The sequence below is a fragment of the Tachysurus fulvidraco genome, chromosome 18 (genome assembly GCF_022655615.1).
Source record: "Tachysurus fulvidraco isolate hzauxx_2018 chromosome 18, HZAU_PFXX_2.0, whole genome shotgun sequence".
NCBI classification, from domain to species: Eukaryota; Metazoa; Chordata; class Actinopteri; order Siluriformes; family Bagridae; genus Tachysurus; species Tachysurus fulvidraco.
The window spans coordinates 3,246,819-3,269,846 of NC_062535.1; the positions used below are offsets into that span (position 1 = coordinate 3,246,819).

The 23,028-nt window shown below is 42.8% G+C and overlaps 1 pseudogene; it reads right to left on the reverse strand.

Annotated features, from left to right (window-relative positions):
- Positions 1 to 2,369: 2,369 nt before the first annotated feature.
- On the reverse strand, positions 2,370 to 4,131 carry LOC125139478 (annotated as a pseudogene).
- Between the last annotated feature and the right edge of the window lie 18,897 nt (positions 4,132 to 23,028).

The following is a 23,028-nucleotide window of genomic DNA, read 5'->3' on the forward strand; positions in this document are numbered from 1 at the left end:
CTCCTGCAGGGCTGCCCTTTGTCACCGGTCCTGTTCATTATTTATATGGACAGGATTTCTAGGTGCAGTCGGGGGCCGGAGGGAGTCAGGTTTGGGGGCCACAGGATTTCGTCTCTGCTTTTTGCAGATGATGTTGTCCTGTTGGCTTCTTCAAATCAGGACCTTCAGCATGCACTGGGACGGTTTGCAGCCGAGTGTGAAGCGGCGGGGATGAGAATCAGCACCTCCAAGTCCGAGGCCATGGTTCTCAGCCGGAAAAGGGTGGCTTGCCCTCTTCAGGTTGGTGGAGAGTTCCTGCCTCAAGTGGAGGAGTTTAAGTATCTTGGGGTCCTGTTCACGAGTGAGGGAAGGATGGAGTGGGAGATCGACAGGCGGATCGGTGTATCTTCTGCAGTGATGCGGTCGATATACCGATCTGTTGTGGTGAAGAGAGAGCTGAGCCGCAAGGCGAAGCTCTCTATTTACCAGTCGATCTACGTTCCTACCCTCACCTATGGTCATGAGCTTTGGGTCATGACCGAAAGGAAAAGATCCCGGATACAGGCGGCCGAAATGAGTTTCCTCCGCAGGGTGGCTGGGCGCACCCTTAGAGATAGGGTGAGAAGCTCAGTCACTCGGGAGGAGCTCAGAGTAGAGCCGCTGATCCTCCACATTGAGAGGGGTCAGCTGAGGTGGCTCGGGCATCTGTTTCGGATGCCTCCTGGAAGCCTCCCTGGGGAGGTGTTCCGGGCATGTCCAACCGGGAGGAGGCCACGGGGAAGATCTAGGACATGCTGGAGGGACTATGTCTCTCGGCTGGCCTGGGAATGCCTCGGTATTCCCCCGGAAGAGCTGGAGGAAGTGTCTGGGGAGAGGGAAGTCTGGGCATCCCTGCTTAGACTGCTGCCCCCGCGATCCGGCTCCGGATAAGCGGTAGAAAATGGATGGATGGATGGATGTATTGCCATAAATTAGACCTAATGAACAAACCGGTAACTTCATATCTGACAACACATACATGTTAATTTTCTCAGCAATAATGCAAGACTCTAGACTTCACTATGGTTTTGACTGGCTGACCATATAATACCTCCCTCATCATTTCTACTTTCTGCTTTTATGTCCCTGCTTTTCACATAAAAATCTGATGTCCATCAGATGTGATCTACAGGAGCCAGTAACAATCGAGTCAGAAAACGATTGATATTTAAAAAATTACATTAGTTTCGTCATGTTATAGCATGACTGTGTGCTATAAAAGGGATTCACAGACGCTCGCGGATATTGATTTCTGCGTGCTCGCGCCAGTTTGTCTTTTCCATTAAAGTACGACCGCAATGCATTTACAGGCATGACTTACGTTTCCTATATAAATACTGCCAAATAAAGTAAAACTTGATCTGTGCGTAAAACTTAAACTTGAGGCACAACACCGGACACTTGGGCACATGCCCCATTAAAGGAGTCTAATGATGCATGTGGTTCGGCAGGCTTATTAAAATGGATGAAATTCACAATTCTGGCCATTTACCTTTGAAACGTTAAGTCCTCACTTGTAAAAAACAGTCACTGTAAGAAGAATTGAAGACAGACAGAGACAGATGAAAACCATATTCATTTTGACGGCTCTCCGCTTGTAGCGTTGAAGAGTTGTAAACTGGAGCTATGATTGGTCGAATTATTATTTTCACAGGTGGCTGCCCAATGCGGTTACACCCATAGGCGCATTGCGTGGTGTGCAAATGCACAGACAGTTGAACTCAAAGGCATCAATGATTTTTACAATGCGAATTTTGAAGTGACAAATCGTAGCAGCGTACTTTGATGTCTGAATGCGTATCTGCTACACAAAATGCGTAAAGGTTGGCAGGTCTGGGTTATTCTTCTTCACAAAATCTACACTTCTATTCAGTGAAAGTGGTTTTAGTTTGATGACAAATTTAAAACTTACCCTAACTTTTAACCCTGCATGTTTATGATGTATATTTGTGATGTGGAAAACAAAACGAATAGATATACTAAAACACAAACTTGAAATGTACTTTTATTTTATCGGAAACTGGCAGCAGGTCATTACGATAAATATCCTTACACACGAAAGAAACAAGTGCTCAAAAATCCCAGGTATAGAAACCATCAACATGTCATTATGCAGACATTATTTAGACATTAGGCTGAAATTATTTAGTTCTTTATTCTTAGAAAGCAGACAAAAAACAAAAATATGTGCAAACCAACCAACACACTGTAGTTTAAACATCGGCATAAAGATTTCACCAACATTACCCAGAAACCCCTTTATTAATAAGAACCATCAGTAATAATAATAATAATAATAATAATAATAATAATAATAATAATAATAATAATAATAATAATAAGTAATGTGTAGTTCAAGTTCAAGTTTATTTATATAGCACATTTACAAACAGCCACACGGCTGACCAAAGTGCTTAACAGTGCAGTGTAGAAGAGAATAAATGAGACATTGCTGTAGATCAGCTGATGCTGGACACAGATGATGGACCACGACTTGTCTTCAGTCTTCATGTTTGATAAAACAAATCTTCAAACAAAAACGATGAAAAAAAAACTATTTTAAAAGCGATATACAAAAAATATGCAGTAAAACACAAGCATACAAAAACACTGTGACTAACCATCATGGGTAGAGCAGATGAAGTTGAGCTTCTGGCTCTCAGGCAGCTCGATCCACTTCTGCTCTCCTCCAGACTGCACTGCTCCGCTTCTCTTCTCATGATTACAGTCTTCATTCCAGGTCCCATTCCCTGGTGCCCAGCTCTGATAGCAGATTATTGATCCAAGAACCCAGAACCAGACACGCTGGGAAGTCGTGATGCAGGCCGAGCCACACGTGTTCAGTGGAGGCGTTTTGAGTCACTTCCTTTACCCAGAGCTGCATTTCCTCGGTGCGCACTGACACCAGGTCATGATGATGGTTCCTGCAGTATGTCAGAGCTTCCCACCAGGTCAGATTCTCCTTAATCAGGATCAGTTTATCTGGATAAAAGAGGCAGCATTCAATAAAAGCTAAAGTGAACATTTACAACCCAATAGTTTTTCATCTTTTATTTAGCTGAAGATTTAAACAGGAATCTGGATATAATATTCTGAAAATATTGTTAATATAAATATTTTGTTCTGTAAATTTTATTAAAAAGTTTAATTATCTGTCTCATATCCATTTGTGATTGTATTTATAAAACAACATGTATTGTATACAGTTCATGAAAATACAAAACAGCATCAGGAATCTTTAATTAAATAAAAAATTTGAAACCACATCATTTGATTCACTCTCATGGCAGATGAACGGGAGTTTTTCTGTGCAGTTCACATCAGTCCAGTAACGTTGCTCAGACTCAGACACTGCAGCACAGATCAAACTTCCACTGGGTTTGTCAGATCTCCAGTATCTGTATAGGACTTATTCTGATCTGACCAATTCCAGGAGTCATTAAACAGACCGATCCAAACCCCTGAGTTGTAAGAAATATTAACCACACTCCAGATCTCGTCATTCTCAGTTTTGTTCCTCATACTGACCAGGTCGGTGTATTTCTCTCTAAGAAGGTCTGAGCATCGAACGAGCTCTTTTTATCATTAATAAACACATATTTATTAGTGTTTGTGTTCTTTTCTGAATAAAACAAGAACACAAACAACATAACAACAACATAAACATGCAGTTGAAACAATGAACTTCATTAAATTTTTGCTTTTCATGCCAATAAAGGAACTAAACAGTGAATTAGAACAAAAATCAAGAAAAATAACTACTACAATTAGATCCTCCATTATAGAATTAGATTTTCATTACTGTAACATTGTTAAACATATTACTTTTTATAACCATCTCTTACCTTCATAACATACAAAAGGATTCAATATTTCACATTGGTGATCATTCCAGAGATTACTGTTCAAATAAAACTCCACATAGTACTCAACTCCATTATAGTTGTCTGGCATTCCACTAACCCAGTTTGTGTAAGTGACTCCGTCTCTGTAGAAAGTTTGGTCTTCCAGAGACCACAGCCATCTCCCAGGTCCCACTCTCTGTAGACCAATCCAAGCTTTCTTTGCATTTTTCTTCATCAGTGTGTGATTCAGCTTCTTCATTTCTCCCATGTTGCTGATGGTTGCCAGATCAGTGTAATTCTCTCTGCAGTAAGTCTGAGCTTCACTCCAGGTTTTATTCTCATTCACAAAGTGATAGCGATGAGGAATATATGCTCCTATACCACATACTACTGTGAAAAACAAAAAAGTGACGTGTTATTGCATGATGCTATGATAAGATTTTAAAATGTTATCTCTTACTTTAAAAAATCAGTTTTATTTTATTTTTATTCCCTGGAATAACAGACCAACCCTTCACATTATTATCATGTATACTTAAATATGCTAGGTAAAATATGCCAGGTAAAAGTTCCACCACGAAACATTGTACACTTAATAAATAAAAATGGCTTTTTAAACCTGTTATTTATTTATTTATTTATTTATTTATTTATTTGAACTCAGTCATTTTTCTATTTTGTGGAATCAGAAACTAAAGCATGACAAAATGTATTATAATATAACATTAGCTAAGCAGCTAGAAATGAATTTTGTTTGTAATCAGATCATCAAATGTCTCTTTACACTTCATAATAAAACACTTGTGTCTCTGTTTATCTTTCATTCAGCTTGGAATCACCCTAAGTGATGCTGTTATTAGAAAGATTACAGTCTGCTTTTTGTAGATTTATGTGAAATATTCATGAGGTCAGGTGCATATTAAGTATATTAAGTTAAATATATGTTAGAAAGCTTCCTTGAGAATAGACCTCATGATTAGGATCTCACAGAACACAAGGTTTGTTAGGCTCACAGCTAATGTCATGTTCCTGTTTGGAGTTTTATTTAAATATGACAAATAGTGACCATGCACAAAATTGTGTTGTAAAAGCAGGACATGGCTTTTAAAATGGCTTCAGATAAATATACTCTGATGTCTGTGTTTGTGCTAAGACAGAAGTATCGGACTTTCACCACTGGTGCATCAGCAGATTTTTCATCCACTTTTAAGCTGCACAATACTTCAGCATTGAGGGCTTCATTTGTTGATACAAAAATAGCCTCAGATTACAAAGTGAAAAAAAATAATGTCAAACTTGTTTCAAACTGAAACTAAAGAGTAAATACAAGAATTGGCATCAAAATAAAGTCATTTATAGCCCCACATTCACAGAGTCTGCCTTTTTCATTTAAATAACACACACACACACCCACACCCACACACACACACACACACACACACACACACACACACAGTGTACATTGTGTACACACTGACCTGAGAAGAGCAGAGTCACTGAAACGAGGTGAACCATATCTGTAAAGAAATTGTCAAAAAAAACACACAGGGTGTGTGTTACGAGAGTTCTTCTGTTCTTCACCTCACTTTGTGCACCTGAACCTAACAAACCTCTTATTATACAGTATTACTGCCTTCTTTCAATCCCACCCATCACTTTACATATTCCCTTAGATACAGATGTAATCTCAGTATCTGCTGTTCATCAGAGTTTTTGCTGTTGCAGTGACACTGTTATGTGTTTTTATCTGGAACATATTTGAATATATCCCTGTGAGATGTTCATATTTACAGAAAAAATGCAGCAAGGTTTTTCCATGACTTTGGATAAACAAAAGACAGGTGAACAGAAAGAGCTGTATTTAAAGAATGTAGAATGCGAACTTAGTTCTAATTCTTATTATAAAGTCGTTTGCAAAAGTTTTGGAAACCCCTGACAATCTCCATCATTTTCATTTATAAATATTTTGGGTGTTTTGATCTGTCAACTAACTGAAGGACATTAAATTAATATTTCAGTAGTGATATGAGGTTAATTCTATTAACAGAAAATGTGCAATATGCATCAAAACGAAATTAGACAGGTGTATACATTTGGGCACATTGCCATTTTGTTGATTTGAATACCTGTAACTACTTAGCACTGATTAATTGGAACAAACAATTGGTTCAGTGGCTCCTTAAGCCTTTAACTTCATAGACAGGTGCATCATATCATGTGAAAAAGGTATTTAAGGTGGTCATTGTTGTTCTCTTTGACTCTCCTCTGAAGAGTGGCAACATGGAAGCCTCAAAACAACTCTCAAATGACCTGAAAACAAAGATTGTTCAACATTATGGTTTAGGGGAAGGCTACAAAAAGTTATCGCAGAGCTATAAGCTGTCAGTGTCCACTGTGAGGAACATAGTGAGGAAATGAAAGACCACAGGCACAGTTCTTGTTAAGGCCAGAAGTGGCAGGCCATGTTGTAGACCCAAAAGTGAAGGATGGTGAGAACGGTCAAAAAAAGTCCACAGTCCACCACCAAAGACCTACAACTTCAATGTGCTGCAGATGGTGTCACTGTGCATCGTTCAACAATTCAGCACACTTTGCACAAGGTAAAGCTGCACGGGAGAGTGATGCAAAAGAAGCCTTTTCTGCACACACGCCACAAACAAAGTCGCCGGAGGTATGCAAACGTACATTTGGACAAGTCAGCTTCATTTTGGAATAAGGTGCTGTTGAGTGATGAAACACGTTAAAAGTAAAGGAGCTATGATGATATTGGCATTGTTCTCCTTGACATAGAGCTGATGTATCAGCCTGATCAATACAGTGGGCATTTGGACAATATGAGCTTCAAGGTCTCGAGTATGTCAGAAAGTTGTAGATGTGAACAACCATGCACTTAAGAAGGTCACTGAATATTTTGTTAACAAAGGCTTGAAATACAGCAGGCATTTTGTTAAGTCCACATAGTATGACCAAGTACTCGTGTCCCCTGGTAGTGTGGAATGTGGTTTTCCACTTCACTCTTTCTCGCCAGTGGTTTATCTTTGTAATTTTTCCAAAGCCTGGGTCTCTGAGATAGACAGTAAGAATATTCTGCTTTTAGAAAGGGAGGTGTTCGGTAATAGATTGATAGTACAATCCCATGATCTATGTGGTGGCATTTGGGTGGCTTGTTCCTTGTTGAACACCTCCCCCAGGTCATGGTATTCCAGGGAGACATCAACAACGTGAGTGGTGTCTGGGATTTCAATGGAGGTGGAGTGGCACCGAAAGCTCATAGAGAATGAGTGGTGTTTGAGGAGCTCCGTGAGGTGGTAATGTTCGTCGTTGTTAAGTTGAATTTAAATTGGCCTGTAGAAGTTAGTGTAGCTAAAAACATGCCTAATATCTCATTCCATGCTAGATGACTGCTTTCTGACTGCCAGTTTTCCCGGACCTCCATGCTAACATATCAACGTCTTGGGGAATCCCTATTCGGCTGTCTATTTTTTTCAGCCACTTCTAATTATTCAACTATTGTAGGGCCAGGGGTATGCAGCCATGCCTAGTGTCTCTCCCCTACATTGCCCGCATGGAGGAAGCCTGTGCTCCTTCTAAGCCATGTAGAGTCACCGAAGCCATTGTGTGGAAGGCCTACATGGAAACAGGACAAGCCAATGTGCCCCTGAACAACATAGTGGTCTTGCAGGCCTACCAAACTGACCTGCTAAAAGAGCTTAACTGTGGTGGGGATTGAACCTCAAGGCAATATCTGAGTTCCACCGAGCCAAAGATCTCCCACTTCCAGCCACAAACAGCACCCCCCCCCCACACACACACCTTTCCTGCTCAGAGCGAGTGTTGCAGCCTGAGCTCACCCATCAAAGTCTATGGAGGCCTGTCAGCATGCCCAGACCCAGGCCTGTCAAGTAAGCTAAAAAAGAAATCCTGATGCCCGAGGGCTTTGATCCCTAGGAGCGACTTCCCCTTCCTCCGACTTTGCCATCTCTGGCATTTTGGAGGTCAGTAAGGTCTGCCCTTACTCTCTTTTCTTGTCTCCTGGATCAGCACCTGCAGGGTATCAGGGAGATCAGCATGATGTTGACATCTTTTGTAGACAATTTGGTAGCATGGAAACTTCTAAGTGTGTCCTAGATACTGTAGAAAAAGGTTACAGGATCAAGTTCACTTCCCGTCCTCCATTTCAGGGTGTATTGCCCACAGTGTTGGCAAACACCTAACCATGTTTCTCCAAGAGAAACTGCTCTCGCTTCTAAGGAAAGGGACCTTAGTTTATAATCCCCTCCCAGATCAAGACTCCAGCTTTTACATCTGGTATATTGTTGTATATATATATAAATACAGGGGTCTGTGTCCAACTTTGGACCTGCAGGCTCTAAACGCTGAATGAGATTTGCATGATGAGTAGTTTGAAGGATGTAAAAAGCATTTAATTCGACAGCCAATTTAGTAGAAACAGTTACACCTATTCATGCAATTTTCTATATGTCATATATGCAATGCATAAAATCCTATACAATCTTCAGTTAATGTTCAAATTATAAAATATAGCTCAATAACATTAACATTGGAAGTCAACATTTAAACCAGGATCCAACTCATTATATAATATTCTGCCAAAAGGATGCAAAAGAAAACCTAAAATAAATGCCTTGTTACTTAACCAATAGTAAAGCAGTTCATCTAGTAGTACAGGAATTAATTATAACAATAATACAGTTCATTTAAAGCATTTTGCAGACACCCTTACATTTTACCTCATTTTATAGCTAAGCAATTGAGAGTTAAGGGCCCAGCAGTTGCAGAATAATGGACATGGGATTCAAACTCACAACCTTCCGATTGGTAGTCCAACACCTTAACTACTAAGCTAGCACATCCTGCAATTTTTTGTCAGTGGAGAAAGTAGTGACAGAAATTGCGTCTTTTCAAAACTTGCTGTATGTGAACAGTCTGTTTTTGCTTGGACAGGAGATGGTTTCCAGTGGATATTTTACCATAGCATTTTTTTTATTTACCATTTTGAGATCAAAATCACTTGTGAACCCAGTCTCTCTCTCTCTCTCTCTCTCTCTCTCTCTCTCTCTCTCTCTCTCTCTCTCTCTCTCTCTCTCTCTCTCTCTCTCTCTGTCTCTCTCTCTCTCTCCCTCCCTCCCTCTCCCAACACACAAACAGACACCCACACAAAACACACAATCATTGCATACACACTGACCTGGGAGCAGGAGCAGGTTGTTAAATGAGATCAACCATATTTACAAGTAACATAAAAGCTATTTAAAGACATTTACAAAATTACACTGTACGTTCAAATGTATATATGAATAAACATCAGCTATACATACCCGTCAAGTTTCTCATGTACTTTTCTGATAAAGTGGATGTAAATGGTCAGGGTGTGGGGCAAGTCGTGGCCTAATGGTTAGAGAGTCTGGACATGTAAAGTACAATCAATGTAAAGTAATGGCTTGTGATGTCAGACATGGCTGTATGTCCCCATATTCTTTTTTACTGTATTTTCTTGATTCCTTAGGTTGTATTCCTGTATGTCACCAGATGGAATTGTGGGATCGTAGTTTAGCAGAGCGTTAGAGGAAAGAGTCTAACAATGCTATATATAAAGAATTATAAACTGCCACAAAAGGCCCCTAGGGGCACACCATTTGACTATGCCACCCCTTATGAGGGGAACAGTCCCAAAAGGACACAGGTTCGTTACCTAATGATCAGCAAGAGACGAGGGCACGAGAATAACACAATAAATCTTTTTGTACAGTTGTGCAGGATTACAATTCTCTAAAGAAAAAGTCAAATCTTCAGTCACTAAACATGAAATCAAATTGACAGCACACAACATATACTTGAAATGACGAGGCCTTTCCAGAGCAAGAGGAGATAACACATGACCCAGCTACAGCACAGTGTCAAGCCACACAACTCACACATGTGGAAGGTACACAAAGGCACACAGAAAGGCACACAGGCACTCAGTGAACAAGCCACCCTCAAAAAGGTACAGCAATTATTCCTGTTTAAGCCAGGTTACAGGAGGCTTTTGAGGGGGCTCGAGAACATTTGAATTTGACGGCCGAGCATCACAGGAAGCAGCATGACCTGCAGGTACGTGATACACCATTGGGGGAGGGTTAGTTGGTTTATCTCCACGATTATGGCGTGAGAGGGCGCCATAAGATCCAGGACCTGTGGAGCCTAGTGGTGTATCAGGTAGTGAGAGCACCTCTGGCAGGAGGGTCAGTGTACACCATTGCGCCAGTAGATGATTTGAGTAAGGTAAAATGGGTTCACCGCTCTTTGTTGAAGACCCGTATATGAAGAGAGTCACCTGCTGTTATTCCTGCAGATGATCCTGTTGTAGTCAAGGTACCATCATCGGAGGGCTTCCCATTTGAGGAGGTTGATCTGTGGGTTTTGGTACCTGAATCTCTACAGGGTGTTGGTGGGCTAACACTAAGGGACCCAGTGCCTCCACCTGCCCTTTTTCCTCTATGCTTAACTGAAAATCTTGACTCTACAGCTCCAGCGGTTCCTGGACTACCTGGTGTGGGGTCTCCAGATTTATAGTCAGTAAGGGAACCCTCACCGGTAGATCAGCCTGGTAATAGTGGGGTTGCCTTGTGGCGGACGAGGCGAGCTAATGCGGGTCATCATTCCAATTGACACCACCTCCCTCGGGCAGTGGAAGAAGGGGGGGGGGGGGGTGTTTCCATGGTAGCTCCGGCATCTAATGCTGTTTCTGCCCTTTTCAGGCCCTGGCACTAAGTCATTCCCTGGCCATTGTGGGGTTGTGTCCATCGTCGGGGCGACGATGCAAGATCTAGGGGTAGATTGTAATAGGGCAGTCTAGGTACTGCCCTTTTAAACGTGGTTTTCACGTGAATGACAGGTGTGACAGCCTATTGGCTGCTGCTCCGGGTGTATTGAAGGCGTAGTTTGTCACCTGGGTACGCATCATACAACTATTGTGTGTGGGTGTGCGCGCGCAGCTTGTGGGAGGTATGTATCCAGCTGTATGGCTAACGTTGCTGCTAGCGTCTGTGCACTATCTAAGGTGTATTTGTTTATAGCCAGGTTATGGTCCCGATTGGTACGACGTTGCTGTTGGGTACAGGCTGTCCTTCACTCCAGGTTGTGTGTGCTCTGGATCAGGTTGTGTGTGCTCTAGTTGCAGTTCGTTGATTACGGATAAAGCTGTGAATAACTGAACCCGTGTGCTTCGCGCTCTATTTCCGGGTATGTATATCTAGTCCTTTTGAGCATTATCGGGGTGGTGTTTTTGACGATTGATTTTATTAACTTTTGTTTATTTTAGTGCATCTGTTCGTAAGCACATCGTTGCTGTGGACTGCAGGGCGAATGCTCCTTAGACCACGTTAAGACTGCACTGTTTGTTCTGCTGCTATTTTTACGACTGTGACCGTTTGTATTCATTACTTTGTGGTTTTGTTTTTGTTTGTCACGCTCATGCTGGAGGCTTAGGTGAAGTGTGGTCAGTCCGAGCCGTCATTTAAGAGAGAGGTGCCATTAACGGTGCCTGCTTAACTTCACCGGTTGTTATATTGCCACCAGCAGCGTGTTTGTTTTGTTTAATGTTGATTTGAGTTTTCTTTGTTGAAGGCTCCTTTCAGCTTTAAGTTTTTGTCCTTTTGTTAACTTGTTTTTTTTTTTGTATTTAATGTGCTTTAATTTGTAGACTGTTGTCTTCACGTGTATTGTTTGCTTTATTTATTCTTTTGGTTTTGTTCTTCTCTTTTAACCCCTTGCTGCTCCATGGCATGTCTAGGTTTGAGCTTTTTGGCACGAACCTAGTATTTACATGTTTCTGTCTGACCCTTGTGGCCAGTAAATTGTCCATTGTGTTCCCCTTTATGGTGTGAACTTATTCTAACGCGAGTTGTTGGGTTGAATGTGAGTTGAACTAATTGTGTTTTTGTTTTTATTTATTTATTTGTTTTTTTATTTCAGGAGCCCCAGTGAGGGAAGCTAGCTGCCTTGGCCTTGTGGTGGTGGTGTTTCTCACAGTATGTTTTTGCCATTGATATCTGCGTCTCCCTCACTTAGAGTGGGTGTGGTGTGAGTGTTTGTGTTTATGAGTAGTGTGTCTTAGGATACTCACTGTTCAGCTGCCCTACTGGTAAGCCTCAGCCAGAAAGTTTTTGTTGTCTCATTTTCTATTGGGTTTATATTTTAATATTTTGTTTGAATTTTCCATTTACCTTTCTCACCTGTATATAATAAAGTACACATTTTATTGTTATTTCATGTCCCTGCATTCTTCTTTTTGCTTACTACACCACTACACCCACAAAATTTACCACAACCATAAATGCAGACCTGCCAACCTTGTAAAAAATTTCTGAGTAGCAATTTACTGCAGCGACACGGCGCGAGGTCTGGCACATTTGCTGGTCAGTGTTGACATATTTACATTTGCTGGTCAGTGTTCACATGCTCACTCATCACAACTTTTTACTTAGCACATAGTTCTCACTCACCACCATATCTAGTTATTCAACATACAAGTAGACCATGAAGAACTCTTTTATTGAAAAGGCAACATAAAAACTATTTTAACAACTTTATGTATTACCATAAATTAGATATAATGAACTAAACAGTAACTTCATATCTGACTGCGTGCTATAAAAGGGACACACAGACACTCGCGGATATTGATGTCTGCGTGCTTGCGCCAGTTTGTCTTTTCCGTTAAAGTACGACGGCAATGCGTTTACAGGCATGACACGTTTCCGATATAAATACTGGCAAATAAAGTAAAACTTGATCTGTGCGTAAAACTTAAACTTGAGGCACAACACCGAACACTTGGACGCCTGCCTCAGTAAAGGAGTCTAATGACTCCTGTGGTTCGGCAGGCTTATTAAAATGGATGAAATTCACAATTCTGGCCATTTACCTTTGAAACGTTAAGTCCTCACTTATAAAAAATAGTCACTGCAAGAAGAATTGAAGACAGACAGAGACAGATGAAAACTGCTCTCGCTTCTAAGAAAAGGGACCTTAGTTTATGTTCCCCTCCCAGATCAAGACTCCAGCTTTTACATCTGGTATATTATTGTATATATATATAAATACAGGGGTCTGTGTCCAACTTTGGACCTGCAGGCTCTAAACGCTGAATGAGATTTGCATGATGGGTAGTTTGAAGGATGTAAAAAGCATTTAATCATTCAACAGCCACTTTAGTAGAAACAGCTACACCTATTCATGCAATTTTCTATATGTCATATATGCAATGCATAAAATCCTATACAAGCTTCTGTTAATGTTCAAATTATAAAATATAGTGCCAAATAGGCTCAACAACAATGACATTAACATTGGAAGTCAACATTTAAACCAGGATCCAACACATTATATAATATTCTGCCAAAAGGATGCAAAATAAAACCTAAAATAAATTCCTTGTTACTTGACCAGTAAAGCAGTTCATATAGTAGTACAGGAATGAATTATAACAGTAATACAGTTCATTTAAAGCATTTGGCAGACACCCTTATATTTTACCTCATTTTATAGCTAAGCAATTGAGGGTTAAGCAGTTGCAGAATAATGGACATGGGATTCAAACTCACAACCTTCCGATTGGTAGTCCAACACCTTAACTACTAAGCTAGCACATCTTGCAATTTGTCAGTGGAGTAAGTAGTGACAGCAATTGCGTCTTTTAAAAACTTGCTGTATGTGAACAGTCTGTTTTTGCTTGGACAGGAGATGGTTTCCAGTGGATATTTTACCATAGCATTTTGTTTATTTACCATGTTGAGATCAAAATCACTAGTTCTCACTCTCTCTGTGTCTCTCTGTCTCTCTCTCTCTCTCTCTCTCTCTCTCTCTCTCTCTCTCTCTGTCTCTCTCTCTCTCTCTCTTTCTCTCTCCCAACACACAAAACACACAATCATTACATACACACTGACCTGGGAGCAAGAGCAAGTTGATTGAAATGAGACCAACCATATTTACAAGTAACATAAAAGTTTCTCATGTACTTTTCTGATTAAGTGGATGTAAATGGTCAGGGTGTTAATTGTGATGTTTGCAGTAATATATAGCTGTTTTCTCACCTTATTATTTGTGATCCTTGTAATCCTGTTTGTAATTATTTTTCTGTCCTCTTCTATCCTCTCCTATCTATTTGCCCTCCCCTCTTGTGTCTGTTCTATATATGTATTGTTCTGCATTTCCACGAAACTATTTGCATAGAGGAAAGAAGGATTTGTGTTTCTTATTTGGAATTAATTTAAATAAGGGATAGCTTTGTTTGTGCAAGCTGTTTGTGTTTACAGACAAACAGACTAAAAACTTGTATTCTTTGATGGCTATAAAGTACAATCTGAGCTCCACAAACTTTGGACATGTAAAGTACAAGCAATGTAAAGTAATGGCTTGTGATGTCAGAAATATGTGGAAATGACGAGGCCTTTCCAGAGCAAGAGGAGATAACACATGACCCAGCTACAGCACAGTGTCAAGCCACACAACTCACACAAGTGGAAGGTACACAAACAGCACACAGTGAACAAGCCACCCTCAAAAAGGTACAGCAATTATTCCTCCCCCTCAAAGACGACCCATCCAAAACAAGTATATCAACAAAAGTAAACTCAAACAAAACAAATTAAAATTCCAAAACAAAAAAGAAATTCCTCTCAGTTTATATTAAATATACTAATAAAATAAATCAGACAAAACAACAAAACTAATCAATAATGAAACCAAATAGCCCCGATTCAAAGAGGGAAAAAGACCTACAGTGATGCCTCGAGATACAAGTGCTTTGACATACATTTTTTTTTTTTTGAGATACGAGCTGTGATTCGACCAAATTTTTCGTCTTGATATACGAGCAAATTTTTGAGATACGAGCATCCGAGCCGCCGCCGCCGAAACAAAGATCTCCAACAACCACGTGTGCTCTGTTTCCCCCACCTCAGCTTCCCGCGTCAATTGACGGCCGATAAAACGGAAGTCATTCATTTCCTATGGAGAGTCGCAAAGGCACTGCAAGAGGTGCCGACCATCTGCGGATCCGTAATATTCCGTTTTGAGCGTTGGATCCGTTAAAAAATTTTTACTTGTGTGACTACACTGCACCCGATATGCCGACCGGACAGGTTTTTATTAAAACGACCGGCAAATGTTAGTGGGGAAAGAGTGACAAAAAAGGCAAAAACAAGTGAAGAGAAGCGATGAAGAAACTTAAGCAAAATTAATGTAAAGAAAACAGAAATTGTAGCAATTAAGTTCAGTTAAGAGAATTTCAGTTCTGTCAGGACCACTTTGTCAAAAGAGAATTTATTAGATGATATGCATACAGTTAGTGTTGGCGGTATGGTTCTGTTCTGGACAAAAATCCACGCGCCCGTCCGTGTGCATGCATGGTCAGAGTGCGGAGAGCAGCGACTAGAAAATAGAATAAACTCCCCATATAATAGAACCACTATTCATGCATAGTATTAGATATGCTTGCTTACGTGTTTTTGGAAAGTAATAAATGAATGAATGAAAAATATGTGGAGATTTATGACGTAAACTGGTACAAGGAACACGGGTTCCGGCATGGTGGAGTCCGGTTGGAGGAGGGAGTTTAGATCACGGCAGCAGTGAAGCGCTAGAGCGGCTCTATGAATTGGAATTTAAATTGGCGGGTAATATGGATGTCGTAACCAGATTGGTGCGCCGTCGTGGACAGCTGATTAACAGCTAATGCACGCTTGACGACGTGGCCTGCCAGAACTAACACGATGCTTGATTTAAGTTCGTTAATTTTGGTGAAGTTTAGTTAAGTTCCATTTAAGTGTAAAGTAACATTAAGAGTGTACAGTAGCGAGTAAGTAAACGAAAGTGAAAGTGTTCGTACAAAACAAAATTCCTCCTCCTCCGCCTGTTTAATCATCCCTCAACCTCCGTGCGCATCTTCCGTAAAGTAAAACCAGTTTATTTTTTTAACTTTCTTTTATTACTGTATGTTTTTATACAATATTTGTCATTGATAAATACAGGTACTGTACATTTTTTATATTCAAAACACAAACAAAAGAATTCTAGTGAAATTTTGCGAGCTGGAACGGATTAATGGGATTTCAATTCAATTTCAACGGGGAAAATTGTTTTGAGATAAGAGCAAGGTCACGGAACGAATTAAACTCGTATCTCGAGGCATCACTGTACTTATTGACAGTATGAGATGGTATCGATTAACGATAGTTGGTAAATGCAGATTTACTAGATTTACTCTCACTAATACAGATTTTATACATGCAGATTTAATAGTGCATACTTCAGTTCTAGCAGGACCCAGAACAAACTAATGGTGATATTAAATCACATACATCAAAGAAAACAAACAAAATACAAAGAGAGGAGTGCTGAGACAAGTAGCAACAAATAAATAAAACCAACAAAACTAAGACATGGACTAAGTGACTCAGTTACTTTGCCTAGTAACTAAGTAACTAAGCCTCAGTAGAGGGAACAGTTGACGTAAAACAAACACAGAGCTGCCGACTAAAATACCGTGAAGCCCCGTTGTACCGAGTTGGAGTCAAAGCGACCCACAACGGTTTTCTCAGAGGCAAAACAGCAGCGCAGTCATACCCATGGACATAACCCCCTCATCCCCCAGAAAGCAGATCAACCTGCTGAGCATGTCACAGAATGTTATTAAAAATAAATAAATCGCAACAAACAGGGACCAAAATAATACGTACCAGCGATTAGCAGTTATAACTCTCACTAAACGTAATAATCTTCACTCGATCGATTTTTTTGGTTGACAAACTGGATGCCAACCCGCACTGAGATAGCAGACAGCCCACGCTAACAACAGCGGGACAATATCGTCCTATAGTGGTAAACAGAGCACATGAATAAGCATGCAGATAAAGTTTGCCGGACAAGTTACCACGCGGTTACACACACACACATACACACACACACACACACACACACACCTGGGGAAAGCCATGAATGGGGTCCCACGAGAGGGTGGTGCCAGCAATGACGTATAGCTAGGTAACCCAAAACCTGCCTTTATATAATTCATTTACTGATCACGTGACCCAGCAATCAATTAGTCTCATTCACTCTGCTACACAAGCATTCATACACCTTCGTAATGGTAGGTGCACAACAATAAATGACCGTATCTTCTGCATAAAAATGGAAAGATGCATGTTGAACATTTTCGCCTAGACAGTTTATATAAATCTCTTCAAGACCTGTACTCCTCCAGAGTGTGTCCCCCTGGACCCCTCACATCCAGCACACTCCCTCTTTGAACTGTTGCCATCTGGTCGGCGCTACAGAGCGTTGAGCTCAAGAACGACCAGACATAGGAACAGTTTCTTCACTCAAGCAATCCACCTGATGAACAATTAACACCATGGAACACACAACACAAATTTGCACTATGTATACCTCAATTTGCACATTTCATACTTGCACTCTGTACATACATGCACACATATTGTCTGAATGTTTATGTTTACTTCAACTGCACATTTCACAATTGCACATGTGTACATACAGGTTGTATATTTTGTATACTTATTTGCATATGTATATTTCATATGTTTATTTTAACTGCACATTTCACACCTGTATATGTGTACATACAATTTAATCTATACTACATATGTCATTCTGTTACACTGTGGTGATTATGTCACTAAAACAAATTCCTCACATGTGAAAACATGCCTGGCAATTATTCTGATTCTGATTCTAAATAGTGAATAAAAGTGGCCCTAAAATGGAGCCTTGTGGGACCCCTTTACAGATTGATAAATATTTTGACGTTAGGCCATCAACTTGCGTAGCTTGAGTCCTGTCAGCGAGGTAGTTAATAAACCAGCCCACAGAGTGCTGAGATATACCTATACTGATCAGTCTCTGCATTAATATACTATGGTCAACAGTGTCAAATGCTTTGGACAAATCAATGAACATAGACACACAGTGTTTCTTATCATCAAGTGCTTTGACTATATCATTAATTACATTTATAGCAGCAGTGGTTTTGCTATGTTTTACCATAACCTCTGTAGCGTCTGGTACCGGTCATTTTAGATTTCATGTCCCAGGCACCCTAAATTTCAACATCTACTCCTCAATTAACCGATGACCACTCAGTTTTACGATTTTATTGAGGGCTATACCCACAACTGGCTCCAGAATGTCTGGAGCCTACACAAAGACCAGATAACCCATCCATCCATCCATCCATCCATTTTCTACCGCTTATCCGGGGCCGGGTCGCGGGGGCAGCAGTCTAAGCAGGGATGCCCAGACTTCCCTCTCCCCAGACACTTCCTCCAGCTCTTCCGGGGGAATACCGAGGCGTTCCCAGGCCAGCCGAGAGACATAGTCCCTCCAGCGTGTCCTAGGTCTTCCCCGGGGCCTCCTCCCGGTTGGACATGCCCGGAACACCTCCCCAGGGAGGCGTCCAGGAGGCATCCGAAACAGATGCCCGAGCCACCTCAGCTGACCCCTCTCAATGTGGAGGAGCAGCGGCTCTACTCTGAGCTCCTCCCGAGTGACTGAGCTCCTCACCCTATCTCTAAGGGTGCGCCCAGCCACTCTGCGGAGGAAACTCATTTCGGCCGCCTGTATCCGGGATCTTGTCCTTTCGGTTATGACCCAAAGCTCATGGCCATAGGTGAGGGTAGGAACGTAGATCGACTGGTAAATAGAGAGCTTCGCCTTGCGGCTCAGCTCTTTCTTCACCACAACAGATCGGTATATCGACCGCATCACTGCGGAAGATACACCGATCCGCCTGTCGACCTCCCGCTCCATCCTTCCCTCACTCGTGAACAGGACCCCAAGATACTTAAACTCCTCCACTTGAGGCAGGAACTCTCCACCAACCTGAAGAGGGCAAGCCACCCTTTTCCGGCTGAGAACCATGGCCTCGGACTTGGAGGTGCTGATTTTCATCCCCTGCCGCTTCACACTCGGCTGCAAACCGTCCCAGTGCATGCTGAAGGTCCTGATTTGAAGAAGCCAACAGGACAACATCATCTGCAAAAAGCAGAGACGAAATCCTGTGGTCCCCAAACCTGACTCCCTCCGGCCCCCGACTGCGCCTAGAAATCCTGTCCATATAAATAATGAACAGGACCGGTGACAAAGGGCAGCCCTGCCGGAGTCCAACATGCACCGGGAACAAGTCTGACTTACACCCGGCAATGCGAACCAAACTCCTGCTCCGGTCATATAGGGACCAGACAGCCCTTAACAGAGGGCCCCGGACCCCATACTTCCAGAGCACCCCCCACAGGCCATCACAAGGGACACAGTCAAATGCCTTCTCCAGATCCACAAAACACATGTGGACTGGTTGGGCAAACTCCCATGAACCCTCCAGCAACCTGGTGAGGGTATAGAGATGGTCCAGTGTTCCACGACCAGGACAAAACCCGCATTGTTTCTCCTGAATCCAAGGTTCGACTATCGGCCGAATTCTCCTCTCCAGTACCCTGGCATAGACTTTTCCGGGGAGGCTGAGAAGTGTGATCCCCCTATAGTTGGAACACACCCTCCGGTCCCCCTTCTTAAACAGAGGGACCACCACCCCAGTCTGCCAGTCCAGAGGCACTGTCCCCAACCGCCACGCGATGTTGCAGAGGCGTGTCAGCCAAGACAGCCCCACAACATCCAGAGACTTAAGGTACTCAGGGCGGATCTCATCCACCCCCGGTGCCTTGCCACTGAGGAGCTTCTCAACTACCTCAGTGACCTCAGCTTGGGGGATCGACAAGTCCACAACCAAGCCCTCCACCTCTGCTTCCTCAATGGAAGACATGTTGGTGGGGTTGAGGAGATCCTCGAAGTACTCCTTCCACCGTCCAAGGATGTCACCAGTCGAAGTCAGCAGATTCCCACTCCCACTGTAAACAGTGTGAGCAGGGCACTGCTTCCCCCTCCTGAGACGCCAGACGGTTTGCCAGAATTTCTTCGAGGCCAACCGATAGTCCTTCTCCATGGCCTCACCGAACTCCTCCCAGACCCGAGTTTTTGCCTTTGCAACCACCCGGGCTGAAGCTCGCTTGGCCCTCCGGTAACTATCAGCTGCCTCCGGAGTCCCCCGAGCCAACCAGGCTCGATAGGACTCCTTCTTCAGCTTGACGGCATCCCTTACTTCCGGGGTCCACCACCGGGTTCGGGGATTGCCACCACGACAGGCACCGGAGGCCTTACGGCCACAGCTCCGTGCGGCTGCATCAACAATGGAGGTGGAGAACATGGTCCACTCGGACTCAATGTCTCCAACCTCCCTCGGGATCTGGTTGAAGCTCTGCCGGAGGTGAGAGTTGAAGATCTCTCTGACAGGAGACTCTGCCAAACGTTCCCAACGGACCCTCACAGTACGTTTGGGTCTGCCAAGTCTGTCCAACTTCCTCCCCTGCCATCGGACCCAACTCACCACCAGGTGGTGATCAGTTGACAGCTCCGCCCCTCTCTTTACCCGAGTGTCCAAGACATACGGCCGGAGGTCAGATGAAACAACCACAAAGTCGATCATCGACTTCCGACCTAGGGTGTCCTGGTGCCATGTGTACTGATGGACACCCTTATGCTTGAACATGGTGTTTGTTATGGATAAACTGTGACTAGCACAGAAGTCCAATAACAGAACACCACTCGGGTTCAGTTCGGGGGGGGGAGTGGGGGGGCGTTCCTCCCAATCACGCTGCTCAAGGTGTCACTGTCGCTGCCCACGTGAGCGTTGAAGTCCCCCAGTAGAACGACGAAGTCCCCAGTCGGGGCACTTTCTAGCACCCCTTCCAGAGACGCCAAGAAGGTCGGGTACTCTACACTGCCATTTGGCCCATAAGCACAAATAACAGTGAGAGACCTCTCCCCGACCCGAAGGCGCAGGGAAACGACCCTCTCGTTCACCGGGGTGAACTCCAACACATGGCTGCTGAGCTGGGGGGCTATGAGCAAGCCCACACCAGCCCGCCGCCTCTCACCGCGGGCAACTCCAGAGTAGTAGAGAGTCCAGCCTCTCTCGAGGAGTTGGGTTCCAGAGCCCAAGCTGTGCGTGGAAGCGAGCCCAACTATCTCTAGTCGGTATCTCTCAACCTCCCGCACCAGCTCAGGCTCCTTCCCCCCCAGCGAGGTGACATTCCATGTCCCTAGAGTCAGATTCCGTGTCCGGAGATTGGGTCGCCGAGGCTCCCGCCTTCGACTGCCACCCAATCCACATTGCACCAGCCCCTTACGGTTTCTCCTGCAGGTGGTGGGCCCACAGGAGATCGGCCCCACGTCGCTCCTTCAGGCTGAGCCCGGCCGGGCCCCGTGGGGTAAGACCCGGCCACCAGGCGCTCGCATGCGAGCCCCAACCCCGGGCCTGGCTCCAGGGTGGGGCCCCGGTTGCGCCATACCGGGCGACGTCATGGACCTTATTATTATTTTCTTCATAAAGGGTTTTTGAACCGCTCTTTGTCTGGCCTGTCACCTAGGACCTGTTTGCCTTGGGAGAACCTACCAGGGGCAGAAAGCCCCAGACAACATAGCTCCTAGGATCATTCAGGCACGCAAACCCCTCCACCACAATAAGGTGGCGGTTCAAGGAGGGGCCAGATAACCCTATGCGGCTTATTAGGGGCCCTCAATCAGAACACACACACACACACACACACACACACACACACACACACACACACACACACAACACAATGAGACATTCCTTTTACTAATAAAACCCGAAGATAAGGTACTCTAAGGTTCTCATTCTTATAACCCTTTTTGTAATGTGTCCTTCTTTTAAGGCTTGCCTGACTTAAAATTATTTGCTCCTTAATTTCCTGACAAGGGTGTATTTTATTCATGTGTCAGAAAACAACATTGTATTTTAAAACCAGTTATACTCTAATTACTGATCATGGCATGTTAATGTATACCTGTTCTAATGCTGTATGCCCCTTCAAGGTCTGATGTCAGAATGTATACGAAGCTATCTTCATGTTTAGTATCCAAATGACTTTCGCCATACAGTCTTAATACACCCTGGATCAAACTTTAAAGTCATCTAAAAGTTTGATAGCTAAACCACGCCCACAGACACCTGAAACAAAGGGAGTTTTTCCCTCCAAAACCTTGCCCGAAGTATTGGTCATCTCCCCAAAGATGGGTGGAGTTCGCAACCTTTAAATTGTCCTGTAAACATGTAGGTTAAAATATTTAGAGTCACTATAACGTGTTATAATTTACCTTCATTCGCGAGCTAAAATCACTACACCTCCTACGACCTGGTGTCCACATATGTGGACATCACTGCAACTAAAATGCAAGGCCAAACCAAAGCTCAGGTCTTAGGAGGTTAATATTGGAGTCGTGTTTCCTCTCTGAGTCTTAGGAGCTTTAACTCCTTTTGTTTATTTTGTTATACCAGAGGAAGTGGGACTGGTAAGATGTCGTGCGACTTCCATTGTACCACTCGTAGGTAACTCGACGTTAAATACATTAGGTAAGAAGTGTAAGCCACCACCTGTATGTTTCTGTTTAATATCTTAGAGTACGGAAGTATTCGGCGCTCGGCGATGACTTTCTTTTCTTGTTTATTTTCCTTAGTTAGGTTAGAGGTTTAAAACAGTTAGTATTGGTTTTGTTATTTTTCTTTATTTACTTTGGCATCAATAATGTCTGATTTTTTCTTGGGTTTATATTTTATATTTTGTTTGAATTGTCCATTTATCTCCTTTCTCACCTGTATATAATAAATCACACATTTCGTTGTTATTATTTTATGTCCTCGCATTCTTCTTTTTGCTTACTACACCCACAAAATTTACCACAACCATAAATGTTACTCCTTACCCTAGACAACTTTTAAAAGGTCGTAATAATTATACTCCACATCTGTGTACCTTTGGACATTTCTATATTTATTGTACTTCTTTTGTGCTGTTGGTACTTTGTCAAAGAAGTTGCAGTTGTAACACTTTACACTGTGCTGTTGACTGAACCAGAGTTGTGCATGGATGTAATGATGGGCCGGGAACAGCAGATGCTGAATCTGTATGCAGAGATTTAATGAGAAGGCAAACATTCCAAAACAGTAGGCAAAGGGTAAGTCAAAAAACAGGCAAGAAATTCCGAAAAGCAGAGAGCAAAATCCGTG